Source organism: Rhinolophus sinicus, linkage group LG01, assembly GCF_036562045.2.
Source record: "Rhinolophus sinicus isolate RSC01 linkage group LG01, ASM3656204v1, whole genome shotgun sequence".
Classification (NCBI taxonomy): domain Eukaryota; kingdom Metazoa; phylum Chordata; class Mammalia; order Chiroptera; family Rhinolophidae; genus Rhinolophus; species Rhinolophus sinicus.
The window spans coordinates 37,158,434-37,170,919 of NC_133751.1; positions in this window are offsets into that span (position 1 = coordinate 37,158,434).

A 12,486-nucleotide genomic window follows, 5' to 3' on the forward strand; every position below is an offset into this window, starting at 1 on the left:
ATGAGTCATTTCATGAAATGCATTTCATAAACTGTAAAAGTTTGGCAACCCACAATTTTTGCCTAGTATGGTGGTTCTGCCTCACAAAGCCCTCAGGTCTCCGACTCCTTCTAACTCCCATTTTACTTAAAATAGAAACATGGAATGCAGCAAATACATGTATTTGTTCATTTAATTTTTAAAACAATTCTATGAGTTAGGAGCTATCAGATAGCTATTTTACAGATGAGAAACAGGCACAGAAAGTTTAAATAAATTGCCTAAGATTCCATAGCCAGGATTATAACCCTTGCAGTCTGACTATAGAACTTGAAGTATTAACCACTATTCCAGCCTTCAAGTGGAATTTATTCCCTAAGAAAGTGGAATGAATTACAATGGAAAGTCATTTAATGAACGCACAGATTCAAAATTAACATAAAACTCTTTAGCATAAATACTCTCCCAATGAAAAATGTAGGTTTAGAGGTAGGGTTAAATTCTGGACCTGTTTGTTTTCAAAACAAATATTTTTAGAAAGGGATCCTTTCTCTGTAGTCAACTGGAAAATAAAGGGAACTCGAGCTTCTCTACAGTATGAGGGTTATTGAACATTTGTTTCTGCAGAGAGAGGAAATGTAGACTCATATTTTCCATTACTACACAAAAGGATTTTCAGGAAATAAAGGGAATTAGCTACCAAAGAGAGCAAGCACTCATGTAGGCTTTGAAGTCCTAATGAATGGCAGAGATTCCAATCTGTATATGAAAAATCACACGGGACCACCTTTTGCTACGTCTCGGCTGCTGCAGTCCCCACTTGCTAGCAATTCCCAGTGTTCAGACCCAGGATTTGGTTTGCACACAAATGCCAAAACTAGTGCATAACTCTGTTTTTAGCAAAGAACTCATTGGGCTGGAAAACCCTCAATCATTCAATAAGGCCTCCTTAGGAAAACAATGTCGTGATTTTTGCAGAGCCTTTTTGAAGTTAACCAGTTTTGGCTTACAATTTGAAAATAAGAGAGCAGCGCAGGTCAGGAGGTCTTTCTGAGTTTTCAATTTCGCAAGACCTCTAGAAGGGAAGTGGGGCCTTGATTTTGCTAAAACACACATGTGCTCACACACACACACACACACACATATATACGTATGTATACATATGTATGTATATATTTGGATTCAGGATGGAAAAGAAAGAGCCAGGGTTCTAATTTTTCTAGTCATGTACTTTCCCTCCTGGCCCATGGAGGGTGGGCAGTGCCAAGACCTGGGAGGCTATCAAAGACTCCCTCTGTGTCTTAGGATTTGGAATTTATTTCTGATGTCATGATAAGAACAAAAGAACCTTACTCTGTGTCTGGCTGGGTAATTGCAGTGTTCCTGATGGAGATGGGAGTGGAATTCGTGTCCTTGAAGTCTGTCTCCAAAGCCTGAAGTTTTCCCTGCACGAACCTAATTTTATTTAATAACGCTTTGGAGAATTATTCCCCACACACGCTTCTGAACCCTCCCTGAACCCATGTGCGCTTCAGCTAGCACTGTCACTTGGAGTTAACGAGTTCCGTATGTTTACCGCCCATGGTGAGAATAGTTATTCCATTTACTTGTCCTCAAATTGTCTCCTGTAAGCTGGCTGATTTGTCCCATCAGTAGTTCATTTGGTCACTACCACTTTTGCTCACCTCATCACAAGGGTCAATAAACCAATCTGGACACTTGAGAAGGAGCCCCTTGAGATGCAAGTTTTGCTGAGGAAGATAGGGTAAACATTCTGCAGTGATTGAAGGTGTGGGCGCCACAAGTAAACTAGTTTCACATGCATCCATTTTCTAATCTGTTAAATGGAAACAAAAGCTCCATAGAATTTGAGAGAAGAAAATAAAACATGTTTCAATCTCATTTTCAAAGAACTATATTGCTATATAAGGTAAATGATAAAAATGCCTCTAATTTCCCTTTATGTTCTTTTCATGAACTGGCTGGGCATTTTCTGGAAGCATAGTAGGATTTCATCATCTTCATGAATTCAAATTAGGAAAGATACTAGAATGTGACTTTGTTTGGTCAACTGAATTTATTTAATGATTAGATCTTGAGAGTGTGCCAGAAAATGCCACTAAACTTCAGTATTTAATTGCTGATACATTTTCTTAGCTGGATATATAATTACATGTTATTATCTTTTACTCAGTGGTATGGTTTAAATTCTAGGAGATAGGTTAAATTTTAGTGATGATTTCTTTCCCTTTGATTACTTATAAAATAAACAGACCATGGCCTACCTAAGAGTGTTTTTTCTTCCTCTATTGTGTCTTCTTTCACTGTCTATGCACAGGAGTCATTGGCACTTTTTATATCTCTGCTATTAAATCTTATTTGAAAATTTTCATTCTGCAAACTTTTATTAACTATTTCCTCTGTCTCTAGATGTACATATGTATGTTTATTATCTCTACAGATGAACAATTGTATTAATATATTATGTACAGTATAAAATGTACACAAAAATATGAAAAGAATGGGAAAAATGAGATAACACTTTAATTTTATTTCATATTATTTATTAATAATACAAAGTCTTTTTTCCTCCCTTTATGTTAGTAATAATGTTTTAAAGAGAGCAATGAGTTTGGACCTACTCCCTTGATTAATACTGGGACAAAAACATTCAAAAATCTGATTCTTAGTTCAGTTAATTTAACTACTTGGTTTTAATAGCTGCTTTGACTGAGAAAAGATACCTCGTATGAATACATAGAACCATATAGGAGAAGTAAGCACATCACTGACTGTCTTCCTCAATCATTATACTCCTGTGTCAATCTTCTCCATGCATTTTGAAAAAATCTGTACTAAAATTTGACAGTTCTCCATCTTCTTTGATGCCGTTCACTTGCGTTTTCAAACTAATCAGACAGGTTTGCACTTGCATACTTTCTAAAAAATTGTTTGAAAGCCCACAGAAACTCTTCATTTGTAAGATTTCTAATCAGATTTTAAAAATTTAAGTTTTCTGTATGTCTAGTAGGACTGTTTTTATAGTTTATACATACTATTTTCAGTAATAAAATCACATATATGTCCAAGTGTATCTTTTCAAGATGATCTTTCTATTGCACTAATTTCCTTCTAAATGAAATTGCTTTTCATAAATTGTTATAAGACTACAGATTAAAAATGTTTATTTTGTTTTTAATTCTTGTTACATAGCAAACTTTTGGCTCCACTGTTTTTGCTGCAATGGCTATTTTATGGTTTCTTTGCAAGAATCTTTTAAAATCACTAGCTCTTTTAGTGGGGTTAGTTTAGTGAAAACAGATAAGGCAATCTGTAAATCCACTTAAATGGGTATTTGTAACATACAAAACATAACTTGAATGAAACAGTAAGCATGGTAAGAGTGGTGCTGTCTATCCCTCTTCAGTGAAGACGATTCTCTGTCCTCAGGAGCTCTTAGAAACCAGGTGACCACTGGACCCTTAGAGGGATGGTCTGATGACTATGTGGCCCAGTATAATTCATGATAAACTCCGCAGTATAATACAATACAAATCACATTAAACCTTACATTTAACTTATTCAATAAATTACAATAATATGTTAATATATTATAATTTATATACTATAATATATAAATGTTATACAGAATATAAGGCTTAATTTTATTTGTATATAAAATATAATATAAAATATGCACATTCTCTATATTATTTATACATAACATACTATATAATATAAATCAATATATAATAATATATAATACACTATGCTCAACATATTGAATATATTATAATAATATGTTAATATACAACAATGGACATATAATATATAATAAATATTAGATAATATTATATTACTATTCTACTTAATATAATTATATATCATACTTAATTATACTTAATATAAGTCTTAATTTTGTTCTTAATTTTTAGATTCAAATATTTTAGAAAAATAGTTCTAGTATTGTCTTTTTTGTATCTTTTTGGAGGCTTTGGTCTCTAGGAGGAGAGAGACACATAAACAAATAACTGTATTCAACGTGTAAAATGCTATAATTTAAAAAGGAACGCTATGGGAACATGTGTTTAGAGGAGGAAAGGAGAGGAGAGGAGAGGCTAGGGCAGAGGTCAGATTCTGGAAATTCAGAGGGAAGATACATTTGAGAGGAACTTAAAGCATGAATGGGAGTTTGCTGAGTAGACATGGGGATGGAGGACATTTAAGAAGACACAGGAAGACAAGGGAGTTGCCTAGGAAACACTGAGGAGTCTGTTGGAGTCAGAATATAGAGCAGTTTGGGGAGGGTGAGACATGAGACTGGAGAGATGGATGGGATCCAGGGAGTGAAGAGCTTTATTTTGTTGTCAAATGGGAGCCACTGGAGATTTTAAGTAAAGGAATGACCCTGGTGAAGGATGTATTTCATGTATAAGTCATAACCAATATGTACTTTTGAAAATATTTACATTTTTGGTAGGTGTGGATAAAATTCTGTTCAATCTGATTTAGCAAATAATTACTGACCATATTCTGCGTGACAGGTAGTATCCCTAAGAGAACACAAAGGTATATCAACGCATAATTTTACTTGGTAGAAGGATTAAGCTGAATACACAAATATCTGCATTTATCCTTTAAAATTGTGATGTCTTTTTGACATCCTTGACGTTTGGAAAAAAATTAACACTAGTATGCATTTAATACTTAACAACATATATTTGAGCCAAGTGTCTAAGCTAACGAACTCTACTTGAGAATGGATTCCTTCTGCTGAAGGAGTATAAGCGTCTTAAACGTGTATGTGCCAATGTAGAGAGAAAAATCTGTCTGCAGTATGGCTTTGAGGGATAGCTTCTATTATTTGTGTCATTGCCTGGGGAGCCTGCTTGGTTTGCCATTTAGGACCTGGGAAATATTTGAAAATGCCCTAATGTTGTAGAAAATAAAGATTGACAACATTTTATTTTTGAAAATAAAATATATTTTGAAGAACATTTGGAAAAACCAGAACAGTATAAAGAAAAAATGCAAAACCATCCCAAATAAGACTTCTCAGAGGTAACAATGGTTAACAAGTCATATAATCTCCTAAATCTTTTTCTATGCATTTCTAAAATACATGTTTTTCAAAACAAAAGACATACAATATATAATCTTTGCATCCTACTTTAAAAATTTAACATAGTGAAGATCTCATGTCATGAAACATTCTTTAAAGACATTTTTAGATGGATGCATAGTATTGAGTTTCATAGTTACACTATAATTTATTTAACCCTCTAGTTTGGGATGTTAGGTTGATTTTAATTTTTGGGGTATTTTTTCCCTGTAATTACAGATATCTTCTTTGGCATAAACTTTTACCATTGATCTTAGGATCAATTTCTAAAAGTGATTCAAAGGATTTGAAATCTGTCAGAAAGGTGAACTATCAAGTACTTAAGTAGTGATTGAAATTGTTCTCTACTTTGGCAAAAGCATAGGGCGGGCCTCTGGATGATGAAGGAAAACTTAATGTTTATTCATTCATATCTTCAACAGATATTCATTGCATGCCTCCTATGTCCCAGCTCTATACTAGTTGCCAAGGTGCTCCAGGATGCAAGAGAGATGTGTTCACTGTCCTCCTGGCAGTGATCTGGAAAGTTAGAAATCACGGTCAGGGTCGCAGGATGGATCGGTTGGTTAGAGCATGAGCTCTGAACAACAGGGTTGCTTGTTCAAGTCCCACATGGGCCAGTGAGCTGCACCCTCCACAACTAGATTGAAGATGAGCTGCAGCTGAGCTTCTAGAGGGAAACTGGATGGCTCAGGGGCTTAGAGCATGAGCTCCCATCAACCAGGTTGCCGGTTCAATTCCCACGTGGGATGGGGGGCTGTGCCCCCTGCAACTGAAGAGTGAAAATGGCTACTGGACTTGGAGCTGAGTTGCGCCCTCCACAACTAGATTGAAGGACAACGACTTGGAGCTGATGGGCCCTGAAGAAACACACTGTTCCTCAATATTCCCCAATAAAATTTATATATATAAAAAGAAATCGTGGGTCAACTTCTTGTTTGTAGATGAGGAAACAGAGGAAGTGGCTCGCCCACCTTTACACAGCAAGATATGAAGAGCCAGAAGTGGAATATGGGTTTCTCTCTCTTGCAGTCCAAGCCTTTTTGCACCCCATCAGCTATCTGTCCCTTCAGAGTGATTTGGGGCATCAGTCAGGGTAGGTTGATAGTGTCTTTCTCCCTTGTTGTATTTAGATCTAGCTCTAGGCAAGGTTGTGAAGTAAATGGGGTCAAGTGTGCCTACGGGATCTTGACCTCTCCCTTCCGTGCTGTCTCCTGTCCTGGATTCCCCCAACCACCTCGCAGGCACACAGAGACCTTATAATATTTTCTCATGACTTGTGAAAATCTGCTTTCTGAGAAGAAACTCTTACGTCATTTGTATCGCAATGCGGATGAGTTAAGACACTGTGTTCCTTCTTCCAGGGGGAGTTAACTGTGGAGGCATTTACAGATTTTTTTCTTATTGAGGAATGATGGACATTGTTTCCAATGGAGGCATTTCGGGCACCAGAGAGCAGATAGGGCCTGGTGCCCTTCCTCCACTGGTCCTCCAGTCTCATAGCACATCTTCATATGCCCTTTCCATCATGGTTGGTTAGCCCAATCTCCACTTCCTTATACAAGATTGACAAGGCTAGTGAGAAAGTTGAGGACGTTGTATCCACACCTGGAATTATTTCCAGTACATTAAAAGGGCTGCTTTGGACACAGAGCTTCATAGAACAGGGAAACCCCATTGCTAGGACACCCCTTACCTCTTCCCCATCCTGCCCTGTGAGGAGTGTCTCTGCTAGGAAGGAAATTCAATCAGTCTTCCAGCCACCAGAATTGAATTTGAATGGAGTATTTCCTCTTTGGATTCTGTTCCAACTTGTATTCCTGTTGCTGTGTTTGAAGTTAATTAGAGTCACAAATCATTCGTATTTCCCTTTTCTGAAGGAAAGCCTGCCACAGTACTTATCTCAGTCAGTTAATTGATGTAAAGAGGGCTCATCCCTTCCTGAAAACAGTCTAAATGGCTCCTCTGATGGATAGGTATCAGGCTTACGTATATAAAATAAAAGCTGGGAGAATTCAAATTTCTAGTTCATGGGGGCACGTGGTTTTTTACCTGAGCCTCATAGCTTAGAGTTTTTCTTGATTTGATTGAAGCCACCTTGAGAATGGAAGAAATCTGTTCCCAGATAGGGGAAAAGATGCATGTGGGCAAAGGAGCGGAAGGAAACTTGACACAGAAAGGATTCTCATTGCCACTCAGTGAACTGATGATACTTGAAAATGATATGTGGACGAGCTGTGAATTTAGTGTATACAATATGAGGATTGATCCCTTAAATTTCTAACGGGGTATTTAATTTTTAAAATGGTTTTGAGTTATGGCCTAAGGAGAAGACGCCTCTAAAGCAGCTTTGATACTCTGAATAACCTTTTAATTTTTTTCAATGTAAAAAACTATGGTAAAATATACGTAATAGAGAACTTACTATCTTAACCATTTTGCAGTGTACAGTTCAGTGATATTAAGTACTTTCATATTGCTGTGCAATGATCATCACCATCCTCTTCTGAACTCTTTCATCTTGCAAAACCGAAACTTTACCTTTTAAACAACAGCTCTTCCCTCTCCCCCTCCCACAGCCCCGAGCAGCCATGATTCTCCTTCCTGACTATGGTTTTGATTACTCCACGTACTTCACAATAGGAGTCACACAGCATTTGTCTTTCCATGACTAGCTCATTTCACTTAGCATCGTGTCCTCGAAATGTATCCGTGTTGTAACATGTATCAGAATTTCCTTCCTTTTTAAAGCTGAATAATATTCTATTGTATGGATATACCGCATTTTCTTTATTCATTCATTGATGGACACCAGAGCTGCATCCGTGTTTTAACCATTGTGCATAATGCTGCTATGAACATACAGCTTCAAGACCCTGCTTTCAGTTCTTTTGGCTATACACCCAGGAAAGGAATTGCTAGGTCATGAGGCAATTCTACATTTAGTTTTTTTGAGGAATTGCTGTACTGTTTTTCCGCAGGCGCTGTACCATTTTACATTCTTACTGACGGTGCCCGAGGACTGGACGCCACATCTTTGTTATTAAATAGCACTTGTTATTAAATAACCTCTTAATATTGAGCCCCATGGAATGAGGTTGTAGTTTGGACTATTAATCCAATTATTGTTTTGGTCCTGGTGATCCCGACTTCTAGGTTGTCCTGGGACCCTTGGTGGATACTATTTGTAAATAGGCAAATGGGAAACCCTTCCACTAGTAAGACTCAAATATGAGGCTTATTGTCCCTAGGAGGGAGAATAATATGTAGGGGGTATTCTTGTCAGCCTGAAAGAAGAGTAGAAAGCCAGCCCCAGCTGGCCCTACTGGATGGTGGGGAGAGGAAGAGAAATAGAGGTAGGATGGAGAGAAAAATTACTTGTCCACGCTTTCCCCCTCTATGGTGGGGGTGAGAGAGGAGTGACACAGCCTGAAAATGTTGGATGGGTTAGTGGTATACTTAGCTGGAAAGGATATAAACAGTGGTATGCTAGTAGATGTGTGATGGACAGCTCTCTGGAAAAACAAAAAGAAAAAAACACTCTGATTTTATATCATTTCCAATTTGCATGGTGTGAATTCTCCCACCCTGGCTGATTTCAAGCAACCATTGCAAACCTACCGAACATGGTGTTGGGAAAAACACATGCAATAGAATGTCATTATGTAGTATTTCCCCCATACAGATATAATAGTTGTAAATAACCATGAGAGCATAGATAACAGTTAAATGTAGTAAAATAATTAGTTTTGAGTATTTATGACCTCTGTTTTCAATATAATTAATTGTAAGTTTGTAGAAGTAAAGTTTTAATAAAGGTTGTGTTTAGCAATGGACTCGAAAAGTCATAAAAAGTTAACAATCATTCTCACAGGTAGGGTGCAGCACACCACTGGCTGTAAGCTTCGATGAGCAGAACCCAGAAATGATAGGGTATCATTAGTGAAGGAAGTGGCTGAATACTTGAATCCTAGGTGGTGCTCCTGGTTCCCCAGGGTTCAGGGGGGTTGCAGTGGGTTCTAAAATGGAGGTGCTGAGGGCTTGGTGGACCAGCAAAGGTCTGGAGTCCATACAAAGAGGCTTCAATGTGTAGGAGCTTCATTTTGGGGTGAGAAAGCCTGAAAGCATTGGATGGGTTAGTGGTATATTCAGCTGGAAAGGATGTAAGCAGTAGTATGCCAGACCACTGTGGATTAAATGCTAGACCTATGGATTTTGGAAGTGAATGTCATCATGAAACATTTGGCTATATGGGTTGGTCCCTCTTCAGGGGTCACCTGTCCAGGTAGCCATCCAGGTAGCCATTCTGCAGCAGCATGCACTGTGTCCAGATCACCAAGTTCTCGTCTGTACCACCAACTTATGCTCTCATATAGGCTCTGTTCCCAGATGCCATTTTGAAGAGAAGCAAGGGGGAAGGGAGGAAATCCAGAGACTGAGCATTTACCCCGAAGAGACTCAATCATTTCAAGAGCCTAACCAGGAAGACAACTGCGATTCCAGAAGTGAATACATTTAGTTTGTTTTTCTCTCCCTTGGAGCCTAGGCAGGTGGACTTTTACAAGGAAGATCATGAATTGTAGGAAATATAGACATGTCGTCTGTGCATCTCACGTGATGTGGAGGACACGTGACCCTGCTGCACCACTGTACCTTTTCTCTGGGTGTCACTACCAGTATTATCAAAAAGTAAAATAAATGAAACCACCACGAATGCTATCATAATTGGGGGTGGGACTGTAGGCAAGTAATGTTTCTCCAATTTGTCCTTAAAATGAACGGGACAATGGAATTAAATGCTCCATGGTTCTGAAGCTGGAGGGAATGTGTGGCTGGGACTAGGAGATGGCACTGGGAATGGGTCACGCAGCAGGCAGCAAAGTGAGCCGGGTCCTAGACAGAGCCCTGCATCGTGTTAGAAAAAAGTGATGAGAGGCACATTGAATTATTTCACGTTCTCCCAACAGTTCACTAAAGCTGAACTTGAATGTTCTCTTCATGGAAGTAAAGTGAATTTAAAAAGGTAGGACGGCACTTACTTTCTTCAAATTTAAATTTTAATAGTCGATGAGCTGTAATTTTTAAAATATTTTTATTCTGAAAACAAATTTTCCACAATAATGCAATTAGTTCAAAAAAAGAAAAAAGAAAAAAATGAGCTTATTTATCTGGCTTTTCTACAAAGGACGATCGAAACATTTAAGGCAAGATTCACTTATTCATCTCCATTTCAGAATGGAAAGAAAGTACCAGACTTCAGGTACTGGTGAAGGTTAACAAAATACGGGAAAGCTTCTTTTTCTTTTTTGTTTTTTCTTTTGGTAGTCTCCTGTGTAAAAGCTTTACATTACTACGGATATTTTATAGTAAGACACTTTTGTTTTTGACTTTGTTTATAAACCCATTTTTAAACTTAAAGGCACACAATAAAGCTTTATGCATTTATTAAAATATACACATTTTGGTAAATTTAGAATTTTCCCTTACTGTCTTTGTAAATCAATATATTGTCAACACCACAGTCATTTCAGAATTAAACATACTCCGTAACATATCTTCATATTATTTCTTTCTTCATGATACACTACAACACCCCATTGTACAGTGCACCAATGGGAATTGAAAACCACAAAACGAACAAACTAACAAACACAGCAATTTCATACCAAAATATATATATGTGTATCAGAGAATGACACCAGAAATTACCAGCTGTAAAAAGCAAGTTGTACTTCTCAAGGACCAAACAAAAATGAAACAAGTGAGTAAAATTTACAAACTGTACTTACAACTTTGGATATGAATTACACAGTAACCTTTCTTTTCCACAGTGAGAAAAAGCTAGAATGTCACGTCCTGTTGTTAGATGGTATCACTACATGGGATGAGAACAATAGCTGCTCCCTTAAAAACCTGCAGCCCCTTCTGCAGCCCAGACAGTTGAGGTATTTATGTGCCATTGTAGCATTACCAGTGTCCTTGCTTTGGAAAGTGGGGGTTTACGGTTTCCAGTGTAGATTCTCTCCTTTGAGAGCGTGAGACAAGTGTATCGGCAACTGCCAAGACCAATTAGGAGGAGATGTGCAAGGGACAGTCTCCTTATCCCAATATCGGAATGAACACAATCCTTCATAGTCTGCACTTTCTGGGAAGTTCACGTTACCCACAATTCCCGTTAGCCAGTGTTACCAGTTCAATGTCAGGGAAATATAATAGAGAAAAAATAAAAAGCACTGAAGGAGTCCCTAATGAAAGAATCTATGCTGCCTCTGCTTCCTAGTTTGAATACAAAGCCATTTCCATTCGTTATTGTACCAAAATGCACTAACTGTTCTCAAAGAGTAAGGAATTAGAGCTAGCTACTTTCAGAAGACTTCAGCCCAAAGCTGTCTTTGTGAAAATCCTATATGAATTTTGTAATTCCATGCATGTAGAATACTGTTTAGTGATTTCTAACACTATTTTATTTGATACTGCAGAATACATGTTCATTTTTGATGGGCTTCAAAACTTCCACTAATCCCTTTTGGGCTTTAAATTCTTAAAAAAAGAGAACATTTTCTTGGAGAAGTAATTTTGGCAAAAGGCAACTGCCTAGGTATTCAGACAGATGCATGTGTTACTCAAGCTGAATATGAAGAGAAAAGCATTTTAGAAAGGAAGTTGCTCCTAAGGGGGGCGGGGAGGGAAATCACAGCAGCCTCTCCTCTAGAGAAAATAAAAGTAGGACAACAATTGTGCACATGAAAGGGACTTTTTGCTACCCATCACCATTCCAACAGAGAAATATGAAGTAAATAAATTCTGTGGTAAAACAGCATCCTGGCGTTCTCTCTCTCTGTCTCTCTCTCTCTGACTACAAAGGGCCCTGGTAGACAAACAGGTCCCTAGTGTCAGGGAGGTTACATGCATACAAGGGAAACCTAGGCTTTGTAAAAATTTTGGATAGAATCACCCTCCTTGACCAGTCTGGTTCCAAATGGCATGAAAATGGAGTGCTGTCATGCAGACCTCATGGCCACCTTGGGAGTGTGTGTTTCCTTTGCACTTCCTCTCCACACAAGCATAAGAAATGAAGGCCATCTGTGGATTGCTCACTAACCTGAAGGCTTAAATCCAAGAGTGGACCGTTAATTGCCACTGGACTCAGAGAGCTGACCCCAGCTCTGGCTTTAGACCCATTTCCCGATTTCTGACTTCTCCACCTAACAAGATTTTCTCTTCTGAGATACAAGATAGGTATTTGACTGTCAGTGGGCTTCCACTGATATCTCAGGACCTTGGTAAAAGCTGGTGGGAATTTCCTCTCGTCTTTGAGGCTGATTCTCAAACTCTTGTAACTTCTCTTTATAATGCAGAGAAGAGGCAATCCCTTGTAAGGTAGA